Genomic DNA, 15,956 nt, shown 5'->3' on the forward strand with positions numbered 1-15,956 from the left:
AGAATGTAATTTTTGATCATTGGAAGAAAAAAGCGAATAATTTTTTAAATATAATATTTTGATATATATAATGAATAATTTGTTAAAAATTTTTTAAATTTTTAACAAATTTGAATCTCTTAAGTGAAATAATGAAAATTTTTCGTTTGTTATAAGAACAGTCTAAAATTTAAATCAATTTTTAGGTTAATCAATGCTTTTGTATAGATTCATGCTGCATTATGGCTTTCGGGTTATTTGTTTACATACTCTAAAGTCTATTATGAAGAAATTGGGAAGGAATATTAAAGTTCATTGAAATTTAAATTAGAAATTTTTACACTTCCCCACTCTTCAAACCATAAAATGACTTCACATACCCGAAGCACTAATATGCAAAATATCAAAAAGAGAAAAATAAATTCTCAAAAACAATCAGTAACAAAATATTTTCTTCTTCTAGATTGACGTCTACAGCACTCTTGAGATAGGTCTTCTATGGGTTTAGTGAGCTACAAGCTTGGAGTGAAAGAGAGATAATAGGGAAAAAACCGCTTCTGTGATCGGAGTTTTATTGCCATGCTTTAGGGTAGAAGCATTTGTTCGTAATGTTTCTCATTAAGAACTCAGAGAGAGAAAAAAAAAGATCCTTTATTGCCGTGGGTAAAAAATAAAGAATGTGAAATTTGCCGCCCAATGAATAAGTAACAAAAATAAAATAACAAAAAGAAGAAATCCAATCACTTTTATATTATTTTTTTAATGGTTTTGACGGACTACAACAAATGGTAGAGCAGGGAAAAAACTAGAAGGGAAAAAATCCCTATAACTCTAATCATGCAAATTGGGCCTTTGGATATAACGGGATGAATTGGTGGTCCGTATTTAGTCTTAATGCATTTTCTCCTTTAATAGTACTTTCAGTGTCAGCTACTTGAGGATTACGCTGAGAAAAATTTCTCGTTTTCCTGATAATAGCCGGAAATTTTTCCTGGAAGGGGTAATCGAGGAGTATATATTTCGGCAATTGGGGAAAGAGCTGGAAAAAAAATCCATTTTTGGGCGAAAATAAAAAGAATGCAGAGTTTCTACAATTAGAAACTGGTATGTTTTTCTGAACAGGATATACAAATAGCAATCTGATGATTATTATCGAAGTTAGGCTTTTTTCCCCCTTTTTATTGAAAAAGCGAGAAATTTTAATACAAAGTCGTTTGTTTATGTTGAGATAAAAAAGAAATTAAAAAGAAGGAAAAATATACAGCAGATGTTTTGATATTAAAATTAAGTGGTGGATATTAATTTTAAATATGATGGGACAAAAAAGAATTCATTTAGTTGCTTTTTCTTATCTTAGTTTTCGTTTATCTTAAAAATATGTTTTAAATTATGCGGACTGTAAAAAACAGCATAAAAAATTTCAGCTCTGAAATCTTGAAATAATATGTTACATCAAACAACTTAAATTTACAGGTAAATATGGCAAGTTTTAAAAAACTTTCACACACTGTAACTGTCAAAAACTCCAAAAATTATGTAAACCATTGCTTAATTTTAAGTTAGCACCGAATCAAGTATTTATATGCAGTTAAAATGAAGTAATTAAATCAATAATTAAGAATGCTTACACCCAGCTTTCATCTATTTATACCATGAATTAAATTTGTCTCTGTAAATACCAATTTTGGCATACATTGTGGAACTGACACTTGACAACGTAATTTTGTTTACTATCGGGCACGGGAAGGTGTAAATTTGTTGTCGCCTGGCTCGCCGCTAAACACTCACAGAAGCAGAATTACACGCTTGCGAAAGGCATGTATGTTTTGAGTTCTGTAATAATATACCAGAAATACCTATTGTGTATTATTCCAGAAATTTGCTTATCTGAAAATTATTCCATGTAAAAAATAATTTTCAATAAATATTATTCAATTTTTTATTATTTTATTTACTAATAGGCAAAAACATTTCTAATTCTAAAGTAAGTTTTTACATATTTTTAAAGCATGTAATTTTAAATGATAAATACAATATTTAAACGATATCGGACAGGTAGTTCTGGAGAAATAGAGACTTAAGATAACGAAATACTCAAAAAATCAAATTAACATTAAGAGGTCCAAACTTCTGATCAATTTCTTACCATATATATTACGATTGGAATCATATTTTATATTTTGAGAAGCAAAAACCCAAACACTTCGAAAAAAAGGTATATTTATTGAGGGAAAGCATGTTTTTGTACCTTAAACTATCGTCAGTACTTCCCTGCAAGAAATTCCGGATCAAATTACGGTAAAATGCTCCGGCACCCAGAGTGATGGTACTTTTTACCGTAAAACTTTACGGAGCAAAAAAAATCTGATATACCGTAATTTTTACAGTAATATTTGTCGTAAAATCACTAAATCACTGCAGCTAAATAGTTATTACTGTAAAATATAAGGTATAAATTTCTAAGGTAAAAATTGACTTTTTGGTAAAATGAATTTTACGAATGGTGAACCCAAGCTGATGGTACTTTTAAACATGATTTGATCCGAAACCCTTGACCTATTAAGCTTGAGTACTTATAAATGAACATCCGGTTATTAGATCAAAAGTTATTCAAGGTGTTCGCTGCTTTATTTTTTACTCTGTAAATATCACTGTAAAAAATTACGTATTAAATTACGATAAAAAGTACTGGCATGTAGGGTGCATCATCCGTAAAATCCCTTTTACCGTAAAATTCATTTTTACCGTATAATTTTATACCGTTAATTTTACAGATATATTTAATTAATTACAGTAATTCGCTAATATTTGCAGTAAATAATACAGTAAAAATTACGTTCTATAGAATTTCACGGGGATATTATGAAGAGTTTGAGAAACATGATGTAAACTTTATATTGGTGTGATGAGATAGAAAAAAATTATTAAATTAGATATTTAAACAGATTTGGCCAAACAGTCACTTAGAAATAAAAAATTAAATTTTGCTAAAAGTTTGGATTTTGCAACTTAAAATCCCCTTATACACTGCAAAAATGCAGTGTTGACAAACTCTAAAAATTGTGAGTTATTTCAAGCTAATTCCAAATCGAACGGTCATACACTCTTAAATGAGTGTAGTTAAATCTAAATTCCAATAAATAAGAAAGATTACACCAAAATCATATGCATTTACATTATAGATGAATATATTTTCGCCAGTTTTGGCATAGTTTTTCAAATCTTCTGCGAAATCGATAGTCTGTTTACTATTCGAATACGAGGAGGAAGTTTGTTTTCGCCTTGCACGATCTTGAACATTCCGCAAAAACAACAGTAGACTCTTACAAAAGGCATGTATGATTTTAGTAGTATAATAAGGATAATTATATTCTCACAGCGTTACATAAGTTTGTCTACTATATTATAATTTATAATATTTAATTTTTATCGACTTCAGCTTTGTTAAGCCTAGTTTAAATTCATATTTATATTCTCTTTGTGCTGTGTGTATGATTGATTCACAAACTAATTTTATTAACTAAATCAATGATTCTAGTTTATATTGTATAGTAAAAAATACTTGACTGATTTTTATGTGTATCATATCTTTCTGTAGTTATAAATTTTAGTGTTACTGAATAACAAAAATGAAGGCAGCTTCTTTACATCAATAAGTAACAAACAGCAACAACAACTGGGAAACCACAAGCGACATCCTTGGTTTTTGGTGTTGTAGACCACCTGAACCAAGCACTGTAAAAACTGTGGTGTAACATCTCTCCAAACATGATGCTAAACAATCTAAAATAAATGAATGAATGAACACTTTATTCCATGTAAACAAAAAAATTAAGCCTTCATTTTTAATTTGGTATATCTTAAATCTAAATAATTAAAATTGAATTATCTTACACTAAGCACTCGCTCTTTCCCACCAGACTGGAATTGTTCTAACTTCCGTTAGCTCGCTTTGAACATCAAAAGTTCAAAAAGCGCCAAGTAAAATATCATCAGTAGTTTATTTTGCAATATAGAAAGAGCTGGCATGAGTAAGTTGTAAGTAAACTCTACGCTTAAATTTATCAACAGAAACAAAAATTCGCAGCTAAAATAAATATTCATGTTTTTAGTTGTGTAGTAAGAATAATCATATTTAATTTTTAAATTTCCGAGAACTGTATCAAATTATATTAAAATGTATAATTTCTATCAGCTTCCATTCTGCTAAGCCTAGTTAGAATTCGTCCAAATATTCTCTCTGAGCTACGCGTATATTTGAGTTACAAACTATTTTTTTAAAAAAAAATATTATGTATATAAATTCTAAATTAATGATTCTTAGTTTATATTGTATCGTAAAAATAAATTTAATGACTCTTATGCGTATTTTATCTTACTGTTATAAACTTGAGTGTAACTGAATAATGAAAATGGTGATGGCTAGTTTACACCAAGAACGTGTAGAAGAGCATTTAGTGAAACACTTGATACTAGAGTCATGAAAATGTTTTACTGCGCCACTTTGATGTCAGTGTACCGTACAACATAAATTTTTTTTCGCTCTCTAAAATATAAATTAAAAAATAAGGAATTGCTTAAAAAATATATTTAGTAAGACAATTTATCATTAGATTAAAGAGTTTTATAAATGTGAGAGTTTTTTTTTTAAATGGTTGTATTGAGATGGTAAAATGCGAAAAAAGTAAAGCAAACATTTGAATTCTTTTCCTATTCCTTTTTTTTTCTCTGACTGCTCTATTCAGCAAACAGTTGGTACAATATTTTCCAGATTGGGTAACCCAATATATTTTGAAAGTCAATAATCTGAATCTGTTTGAATAAATGGCTATGTGCGTCTTTTTGATTCTTAAAGTACCCCTTGCTTTAAATTTTCAATTTTCATTTCTTCAAAAACATTGAACAAGCATGTACTTTATAATATGAATGCTTCATTTGCCTTAAATAATGTGAAGTTGGTAATAAAAATCGATGTGTTTTGAGCACTTGAAAATAAGAGCCCATTCTCAGGATTCGAATGAAAAATGAAGGTTGATAAAGAAATGAAGACAATGAATGAGATTGAAACAGAAAACGAAAAGTTTCCAACGAAAAATGGGAAATATAGGAGACAAATGAAACTAGAATGTATTTTGCCCAGATTTGCTTCCCTAGGCCACTATGGTTTTTCTAGTTTTGTTTTTTCGCCTTTTTTTTTAAATTTTATTTTTTCATTTTCTGTTTCACTTTCAGTTACCCCTTTTTTCTAATTTTGTTTTTCAACCTTATTTTCTATTTTCCTTTGGCAACTTAACATGTTCTGCTTCAAATGTCTTTTGCTTTCCTCATCCTCGTCTGACGAGTTTTGAGAGCGTGCGCTTGTTTCTGAGTTCTAGAAACATGATGTCGATTTTTATTAACATCCTTACTTAACATACTTTTCTTTCATGATAACATCAACTTATTTATAACATCTTTTATTAACATACTTTTTGAAGCTTATGAAATTTTCATATCAAGTACTTCTTTACGCATCAGTACTAGATATTAGATCAGAAGTTATTAAGCAATACCATTTTTTTTAATTTTGCCTTTTACACACAACTTTTTGGTAAATTCAATTTGTTCTTTTATTCTTTTATTCATTCATTCGTTTTAAGAATCACATTAATCATCAATAAATTATTCTGATGTGAAATAATTAAAAACCATATTTCTTAAAAAATTACATATATTTAACATTATCAAATAATTACGTCTTATTTCTATTAAAATTTGGTTATTACTAGATTTTATTAATCTCATAAATATTAGATTTATCATTTCACACTCTATTTGAATGGAATTTTTCTTACTGAAAACTAACTTTTTCCATCCAATGGAAATTCGAAAAAAATCCCTCATCGTTAATTTTATAAGTAATTTACTAAAATTTCTGATTCATTTTCCATCATTAATTGATCCAATAGCGTCCATAAATTTGCTAAAGAAGATGCCATAAATCGAAAGTAACGTTGCTAGTGTGCAATACATTAAAAGAATCTCTTCGATTAGCAATTAGTGCACATTTTGGGCAAGTTATGGCTTCAAACTTAAGCCTTTATTAATATCATGATTAATGACTCAGCCCTAAAAATTGAGAAAAACTAATACCACCATCTTAAAATGTTTAAAATGAAAAAGAAATAAAGAAACTTAGTTTTTATGGAGATAGTTCAAAATGTGGCTTGGGGCCATAAAAATCATCGTTAGGGGAGCTTTCTTATGGCATAATTATGAATACGCGTATTAATACGGAATTAGTGGGAACTGCCCGTATTTATTACAAAGTAAAATATTGCCCTCTTTGGAAATGGGAAATGAATGGGGCTTGCGGATTATTTCTGTTGAGGGATTAATTTTTCCTAAGTTTAATTCGAGGAACCATATTTTATGCTCGAACCAGAATCAGCCACACTCCAGGCTAAGCATTGATCACACCAAGCCCTTAAGATTTCTGATGATCAATCATTTAGAAGGGATTAAATTCTGAAAAAAATCTCTAAAAGTGAAAAAAATATTGCATTAGTTTTAGTACAATAGCTAAAATTAAATTGTTTTGAAAGGAAGAGTTACTTTTTTATACTTTATTTTTTAAAAAAAATGCAAGGAAGTTGGCATTATTTATAGGAAATATCCTTCAAATAAATGCTTATTCGGCAGTTTAGATGATTATAAAATCAAGCATTCGTTCTCAGTGAAAGCAGTGAATTCTTAATTCCAGTGAATAAATAAAGTTTAAGACTTCTGAAATAGAATTCAAAATTAATGTGACATAATAATTTCGATGCTTTAATACTTAAACTAAAATACCCATTAAGATTTTTTTTTAAATTTTTGAAGTATTATTTTCTTTTGTTTTTTGAAAAATAGAGTAAGCAGATTGTAGCAGATTTTTTATAATATTTTATTTTAAATTTGGCATTTTTCTTAATTGACATAGCTGATTGATAAGCTTTTTTTGATAATAGATGAGCAATTAGTGAAATTAAATTGATTTTGTGATAAATTTCAACTGTTTACTTAGTTCTAATTTATTACCTCATTGTTACTACAGTATAAAAAAATCTGGATTAAATTACGGTATTAAGTACCGACATTTTGGGTGGATAATCCATAAAATCCATTTTACTGTAAGATATTATCCCGTAAATTTTACATTAATATTGATTTCATTAGAATGATTCAGTGATTTTGCAGTAATTATTGCAAAAATTACTGAATATCAATTTTGTTGTTCTTTAACATGTTCCGGAAAAAAACTAATTTCACAGTAAAATTCTTTTTACCATATTTGGATCAGGAATTTTTTACAGTGCTGTCGTACAGGAGATAGAGTTTTCTTATCACTTCTGTTTTTCACTTGCTCAAAACTATTTTTCTTCTAAGGTCTTCAATTGTGTCTTTATTTTTTACTAATGGTATTCATTTGTTTCAATACTAGTTTAAATTTTATGTTTTTCTCTTATGCCAATGATGTTTATAATTTGTGCTTTTCCTTTAAGCTTTTTATTAAACTATTTTACAATAATTAATAAGTTTTTAGAGTTTTGAAGTTTCAAATGGTAATTTTTCGTCACTTGTAAAAATTTGCCTCCGTCTTATTTTCAAAAAGTATACTCTTCCAGCAATTATCCTTAAAACTAAGGCAAAGTGGGAAAATGTAATTATTCAAACTCTGAAATAGAGCATAATTTTTTTAAAAAGTTTGTTAACAAAAGTTATTGGCTCAATTATCAAGTCATTTAGGTTTATTATCAAGTCATTGACTCAATTATCAAATTATTTACTATTATGAAGTTATATCATGTTATTCAAAGTTGATAAATTGAATTTGTCGAAAAAAGTTGCTAAAATTATTTTTCTAAATGTTTTATTTAATGCTAATTTTATTTATATTCATTCTTCAATTTGGGACAGTGATAAAGCACGATTTGGGAATGAAATTGAAAACTTTCTGATTCATGTTTTTAAAATGTACGTTCTTCATTTATGCTTCTGCATCATTTACGCGTAGTTGCATTGCAATACTATTTCATTCTTAATCAACGAAATGTTAAAATAATTTGCTACTACAACGAAAAAAGCATAAATTATAAGTACACGTATTTTTAGTCTCTTTTTTTAATGCATAAATATTCGGTAAGTATAATATTTGGCGTTTTAATACATAAATATTTGGATTCAAAAAAACTATGAGCGTTGCTCTAGAGAGCAGTTTTTCTTCTCAATTTCATCGGAGGGAAAATCATAAAAAGAGCATCTATTGTTTTCTATATCAATTACATCACTGAGAAAAAAGTGTGATTAAAACTACCGGAATAAGATGAAATTTACCGTGTTTCTGGCTCAATAGGAACACCAAAAAGCTCGGTAAATTTTACCTAAGCACTTTGGTAATGATATTGGTAAATTTAACAATAAAGTATAATTTCAAAATATATGATAAAATTTTGTGAATATGGTGAAAATTGGTAATTTTATCATGAAAGTTTAGAGCATAGCATAAAAACCATTTATTCGGTTAATTTTGTTTTTCAGTTTTACTTTTTTTACTAAATGTATGATAATAAGAGCTATAATTTTAAAAACCAGATATCCGGTAAACCGGTACCACATGAACGGAAAAGTTACCAAATGAATGGTTTTAATAACCAGAATTATTTTTTTTTACTAGTAATGACATTACCATACAGTGCTGTAAATTAAAAGACTTTTTGTTCACTGTGATTAAGTCCCAAATTAACATTGCAATGTTTCAATGAATTTCTATGATTACAATGAATTTCTATTATTACAGCAAATTTCCATTAACTGTGTAATTTTCCAATNTTGCTATGCATTCAAAGCTATGTACTATAATGAAAAATTGTTTTAGGTAGTTAGAGCTTCTAAAATATTCTTATAATATAATTTTAATATAATTTTAATATTAATTTAATCTTAATTAAACATTTATAAAGTTTTTTTGTCATAAATCAAGGTTCTTACAGTGTATTTGAATGAAAATCAAAAAAATCTGATTTAAATAAAAAAAATCCGATTTAAATCAAAAAAATCTGACTTTTTTTATCTTTTCTATAAAAATCAAAAAATCACGAACCCTGGAAGAATATAAATTTGTCAATGAAATATTAATTTTATAAAGTTTGTTAGTGGAACATAAAAAAATTATAAATATTTTATTTTAAGAATTTGAGTTCGTTGTAAATTCTTCATCTTTTTAAAGCATTTTAACAAAGCTATGTTTTAAAACAATTTTAAATGTAAACAGAGAGAAGAAAAAATACACTAATGTTAAGTGGTATTTTTCCGATACAATTTCTTCGGTTTAATGTTAAATAAACTATACGAATTTAAAATCTGGAAGGAGTATATGATATTATCAGAAATAAAGAAAGTGTTTAAAATTAAAAAGAAGTATATAAAATTATCAGAAATAAAGTAAGTGTTTAAAATTAAAAAGAAGTATTTAAAAATTTAAACAAGTATCAAAAATTCACAACAAAAAATGCATAAAATTTAAGAAAAATGTGAAACATTTACTAATGAAGAGCTTAATAGAAGAAAAAATTAAGTGACATACTGAAAAGAAAAGTCTCAAAATTTTGGTTTTAAAAACATGTTGTGGTCAGCTGTATTAATTTGTTCTGCAAATCATTCAATTAAATTTTTTTTAATTTCAAAGATATCTTGTCAACTTCTTGTAGCTTTGTCGTTCAAAAAGCTAGAGTTCGCAAATTCATGGAGCAGCAATATAAATACATTAATACTTATCATATTTTTATAAAATGTTTTAATGAACTAAGACTAAAAAGTAATTGATGTTGTTGCTAACGCAAGGAAAATTTATTACTATCGTTTCCGTTTAAAAAAAATTAAATTTACATAAAAAATAAAATTTACTTATTAAAAAAGGCATTTGCTAAATAAATAAATATCTAAGTAACATTAAAATTCATTCATAAATTCTTATAATTAAAAAATGTAATATCAAATCGAAATTTATAGAAGAAATTTTTTTTTAAAATCGGCCAAAAATTCACAAATCTTCCATAAAAATATTTGTGTATATTAAAATAGTGAAATGTGCTATAATAAATTTCTTAAATGCATCGGAAATGCAAAAATTTATTATGAAAATATTTTGATAAATAAAAATTGTTTATTTAAAAATTTAAAATATAAGTATTTTAATGATCAAAAATTATTTTTAATACTCCGAATATATATTAAATACCCCCTATTGTACTAAAAATATTTTTAATACTCCTAATATATATTAAATTATTTATATTTATCAAATTTTTAAATGTGCCAAAAATAATTAAATTAAATAAAATAATAATCAATCAAGACTTAAAAATTAATTCCCGACTCACTAAAGAAATATATCAAAATTATTAAAGCTTACGCATACTAGTTACGTGTATTATAGGATATACTTTTATTAAAACATTAATTTATGCCTGAAATATAAGCTCTATGAAACTTCATACAATTAGCTTATAAAAGATCTAACAACTTTGCTTTTCGAAATATATTTTTATGGCATCAAGGACAAGTTTATAAATGTAATATTATTTCAAAACATAAAAATATATATGAAAACTATAATCGCAGATACAAATATCGAATTAATATCCTAGAAGAAGTCAAAATTAGTTTGTATAGTAAATCATACTACGGGTAAACAATTATCAGATAAATTGCTACTTAAATACAGCAATGGTTCGTTAATTTCGATAAAAAAAATTTATATGAAACAATTTTTAGAAGCACATTTTAATGATATAAGAAATAATAAAATCTTACAAGCGCAAAGTCGTTCTTAAATAAATAATAATGATAAACGTATTTTTTAAGTACTATATTTGATGAACAAATGAAAATTTTAAATATAGTAAGGTAATTGATTTTGAAAAAAAAACATGGAAATAATTATTGGGTAAAAATTTCAGTGTACTCATTTACTGTAAGATAAATTTTAAATGCTAAAAACTATTTTCAAGTCAATAAAACTTATTTCTTGCAGTGTTTAAATTAAATGTTTACAGAACAAATGAAAGCCTCAAATACATGAAATGTGCATATTTTTTTCTTAAAACAACTGTTCTAACAAATTAAAATTTTAAAAATCATTTAGTAAGATATAAAAAAAAAATTGAAAATTATTTTAAAAGCAATAAAATTTATTTTGAATAATATCTGTTTGTCCTTTTAAATAAATTACAACTTCACTCACTTCAAAGTTAAATATTGAAAACACTAATTTAATAAATTTGCGAAACAAAGACAAACATTTGTTATTTTAAGAATTTCCAATGATTAAAATTACAAAACGTATTTCATTTGTTGTATGATAGCAATAAACATAACGTCGACAAGTTGTATACATTAATTTGATCATGAAAACATAAATTCAATTCCACTTGATATCAAAGATTTATGAAAAGGGAAGAAAAAAAAACATTATAACCATTTTAATAAAATTCTAATTTGATTAATAAAACACGGGATCTGTCATACATTCATTTTTTGAAAACCACACAGGGTTTTATCATTTCCCACCTATTTTTCTTGCAGCCACCAGAGTATTAATTAAATTTTGAGTGTGAGTTTAGAAAAAAAAAACTATTTTAATTGAATTCACAGTTTCTTAAGTAAAAAAACTGATGAAACCATGTTTATTCGACGAATGATGAGATGGTGAAAAAAATTTAGTTTATGAACGGTTTGAATTGAGGTAAAATGATGGTGGAGAACGAGAAAAACTAAAAAAAAAAAGCTGAGTTTGTTTTTCTGATGGCGTTAAATTCATTTGGACGTTCGCTAAAGCGCCAATGTGTTTGGCTAGTGAAAATTATCTGTAAAAACAGGTTTGTATAATTCTCGCTAATGAAATTTGTATAAGTCTCTTGAAAAATATACGTTCATAAAACTACTTTTTTTTCTTATACGAACATGAATGGAAAAAACTATAAAAAAAATGGGGTTTTCATCTGGAATACCAAGGGAGTAGGTAAATTTTCACTTTCTCTTGAACAAATAAAGGCTTTGAAAACACCGTTCCTGTCTTCACTTTTCTAATTTATTCTTGATTTTGAATTAGTGTGCATAGTAAATGAGAAAGGACATATTTCGATAGAGGTTTGAAAAACTCATTGATTGGTTATCTTTTATGTAAAATCTATTCAACATCATAGAAAATGTTTGCGTTTTGTAATTATTAGTCGGCTTTACTAGATATTTTCAAATCATGGCATTCAATATTGTATTCAGTAAATTTGCTTTTGATTAAAATTCTTAGTTTGTAGTTTAAAACAGAAAAATAATGCAGTGGATGATAGTGTTCATGCAAAATAATGCTCAACAAAAGATCGCATTTGTTCCAAGACGCTATTTTATGTATCTGCATTGCGGTTGCTTAAATATTTGCATAGCAGAAATTCCAACACGTACTTTTTCTAATCACGCTTTCAGAAAGAATTTTTGCTTTCTTAAAAGTAACGCAGACAAATATTTTTTTAATTAAACATGTGTTAATGTGTTAATTTCTATAATATGCTTGGAACATTTTTTCAGCAAAAAGCATGGACGTAAATTAGTTTCCGTAATTTTAATTTTAAGAATGCATAACATTTTTAGATTAAAAAGAGGATATGCGTTTTTTAGATATAATAAACCAGTGAAAGGATTTATTTTTATGAATAGAAGTGTATAAATAATTATGTATGTTATTAAAAGAAAAAAGTACGGGTATTCTTAGAAGTTCTTTGGAAATGGATAGTAAAAAAAATGAAGTTTGAGTCTTTCAAACTAAAAGTAATTTTCTTTCATTTTAAAATATGTATCCTATCGATGTTGAAGAAGAATGAACTGGACTTTAAAACTGATACGTATTTTAAATATATAAATATTAACAAAATATTTTAAGTTTTTTTAAGAAGTTGCCAGTTTTGAATTTTTTTCCCGATATGAAAATTCTTAAAGTCATTTTCAATTTAATATCAATTTTTGCGAATTATTATCTGCCTACACAATAGAGGAATGGAGTGTTTTTTCAAACGCTACAAAGTTAGAGAACAAATGATTTTCATTTTCAAAACTCTTTGGGTCTTTCTTTTTTTTTTTTCAGTTTGGTAATTTGCGCCATTTTCATGATCATCGAAAAGGGCGCTGGCTTGAAAGAGGAACGGTTACTGAGAGAATTCTATTCTAAAATTATCACATATTTTAGTCAAAACTCATTATTTAATATGACGAAAGAGTTATAATAGAACAACCTTAAAATTATTTAGAAACTTAGTACTAATTCAATCAAGCAGTGAAATTTTGCTAGGCCTAATTTCTTTGACTGTAAGTTAAATGTTTTTGAACTGATCCACTTGAATTTCTTTAAGCCTAACATTATTGATTATAATAGTGTCTATAATAGTATTTCTACCACATTGATAATAAGATAATCTCAACAATTATTATCAGACTAGCCAAATAACCATTCTTCGTACAGGAAAAATAATTAAGCTGTCAATAACTACGAAATCATACTAAAAATTGAAAGACATATGCCAAAACAATCAGTAACGGTAAAATAATTTTATTATTTTATGTTTATTAGTATTTTCTTTTGCCGGTGGCTTTGCGATATTAGATTAATCAAAACTCGTTTTTAGTAGTTTAGTAGTTTTTAGTGTGATTAACTGTATTCAGCATCTTCTAGAATGATTTTATTGCTCAAGGCCAATTCGTGATGATCAAAACTTACCATAATTTAGCAATTTTCTACGGTACTTATCCCTTTAGAAGGCTCGTAAAACAACTTTTTCCACTTTATCTTCGTTAAAACTGTGCAGTTTTAATTCAATTTTAATTAGTACCAAATATACTAATTTTACTTACATTAGTCTGTTTAGTATTGATTAAAATTGCACCAATTACCATACTAAAAGTGCCTCTTGACACCATTCGCGTCGATGATAGTATGGCGATTTCTTAGATTTCTCTAGAAAGAATTTATATCATTTCTCCCTTAACTTTAATTTTTTAGTACTCAGCTTATAATTTTATTTTAATTACTACCTATGACCAAATATAATTAAGCGCTATTGACATCAATAATAGTATTACGATTTATTACTTTTCTCGTAAACAAATTAGTACTATTTCTCCCTTAATTTTGCCATTTAGTTTATTGTTTTTTTTATTATTTCAGTAATAGTACCTATTACCGAAATTAATTTTTATTTAATTTTGAAATTTCCGAGTTATTGCTTTTCTCATAGACGAATTAGTATCAATTTTCCATAAATTATGACTTTTAGTAAGAACGTGTAATAAAATTCTTTTTTGTTTAATGAGAGCTATAAGCAAGCAAACGCCACTTACGTTATATTTAAAATCGTCTGCAGTTTCATTCAAATGGCGCTAGCTCTTAACCAACTAGAAAATTCCATTTCTTAAATATTTTTCCTTAACGATATAATTGAAATTTTTGAATGATGTTTAGGATCTGGAGCAAAAATTTCTCCTTTTACCCACTGACTAAATATTAGAATGATAAAAAAAGTGGTTCTGGAATTATAAGAAAGAAAGACGCACAGACAAACTTTTCATTTTAATGCTATACATGGTAAGTACTAATTTTAGATAGTAATATTATAAAGTGGGGTAAAGTAGTTATACACGAAGATGAAAGATTTGAGGTTTCAGCTACAGTTAAAAGTACTTTTTTGTTTAATTAGAGCTATAGGAAAGCAATCGCCACTGACGCTATATTTAAAATCGTCTGTAGTTTCATTTATATCAATGGCGCTAGTTCTAAACGAATTAGAAATTTTTTTAAATATTTTTCCTAAACGATATAATTGAGATTTTCGAATGATTTATAGGATCGGAGGCTAAAACTTCCCCGTTAACCCACTGACTTTATTTTAGAATTATGGTTCTGGATTTATAAGAGAGAAGGACGCACAGACAAACTCTTCATTTTATTGTTATACATGGTAACTATCAATTTTAGATGGTAATATTATTAGGTGCGGTAAAGTAGTTATACGCAAAGCTGAAAGATATAAGGTTTTAGTTACTGTTAAAATGAATGCACGTTTTTTTTTAAATTCAAGTTTTAAATAGTTATGATGTGAGTTTAGCATGCGAAAGTGAGCGGATGAAAATATTTTACAAGCAACAGAATTCTAATTGTTTGAATACTAGCAGTGAAATGTTATCGGACAAGTTTGTTGCTCAGAAATCAAGAAGAAATCGAAGGCATTGAAGGGGAAAATGAATTAATTTTATCAAATTTTTCTCAGCTTCAAAACGAAGGAGAGCAAGGTGATAAGTATTTCCAAACATGAGATTCCTCTGAACAGCAAATTATTTTGACAAAATTTCAGTGTCATTTTGATACAGATTTCGATTTTCAGATTTGGAACACTGATTTTTTGACATTTTCAATGTCCCAATCTAGTGTCCTTTTGTACAAATGACATTAGATTAGTTAAAAAAAAATTACCTGAGAAGTTGATTCTAGGTTGAATATTTTTAATTCCTGAAATCATTTCTACAATTAAAAAAACTAGAATTATGTCATTCAATTTTACAGCACCAAAATTACGAATGCATTTACAAACAGTCTAAAAAGGAAACAATACAAAATATTGACTTATCTAATATAATTTCTTCCCTTAAACGCAATGTTCTGACGGAATTTAGAGTAAAACTAAAACAAACAAATTTGAAAATTTTTAATGATGTCCAATAATTATGAGTTATTAATGTAAAAAATGACCAATTTTTATTGTGAACGAACATCAAATCATGCAATTTGTCCAAAATGGCGTTTTCTTATTTATATTACATGTAGGTTTCGTATTTATTCAGAATTAAATAAAAAGTTTAAGGGGCTGAATAAAATAATTTAAAAACTTAAGCGATTTAACACAATAATTTCACAA

The sequence above is a fragment of the Parasteatoda tepidariorum genome, chromosome 4 (assembly GCF_043381705.1).
Source record: "Parasteatoda tepidariorum isolate YZ-2023 chromosome 4, CAS_Ptep_4.0, whole genome shotgun sequence".
NCBI classification, from domain to species: Eukaryota; Metazoa; Arthropoda; class Arachnida; order Araneae; family Theridiidae; genus Parasteatoda; species Parasteatoda tepidariorum.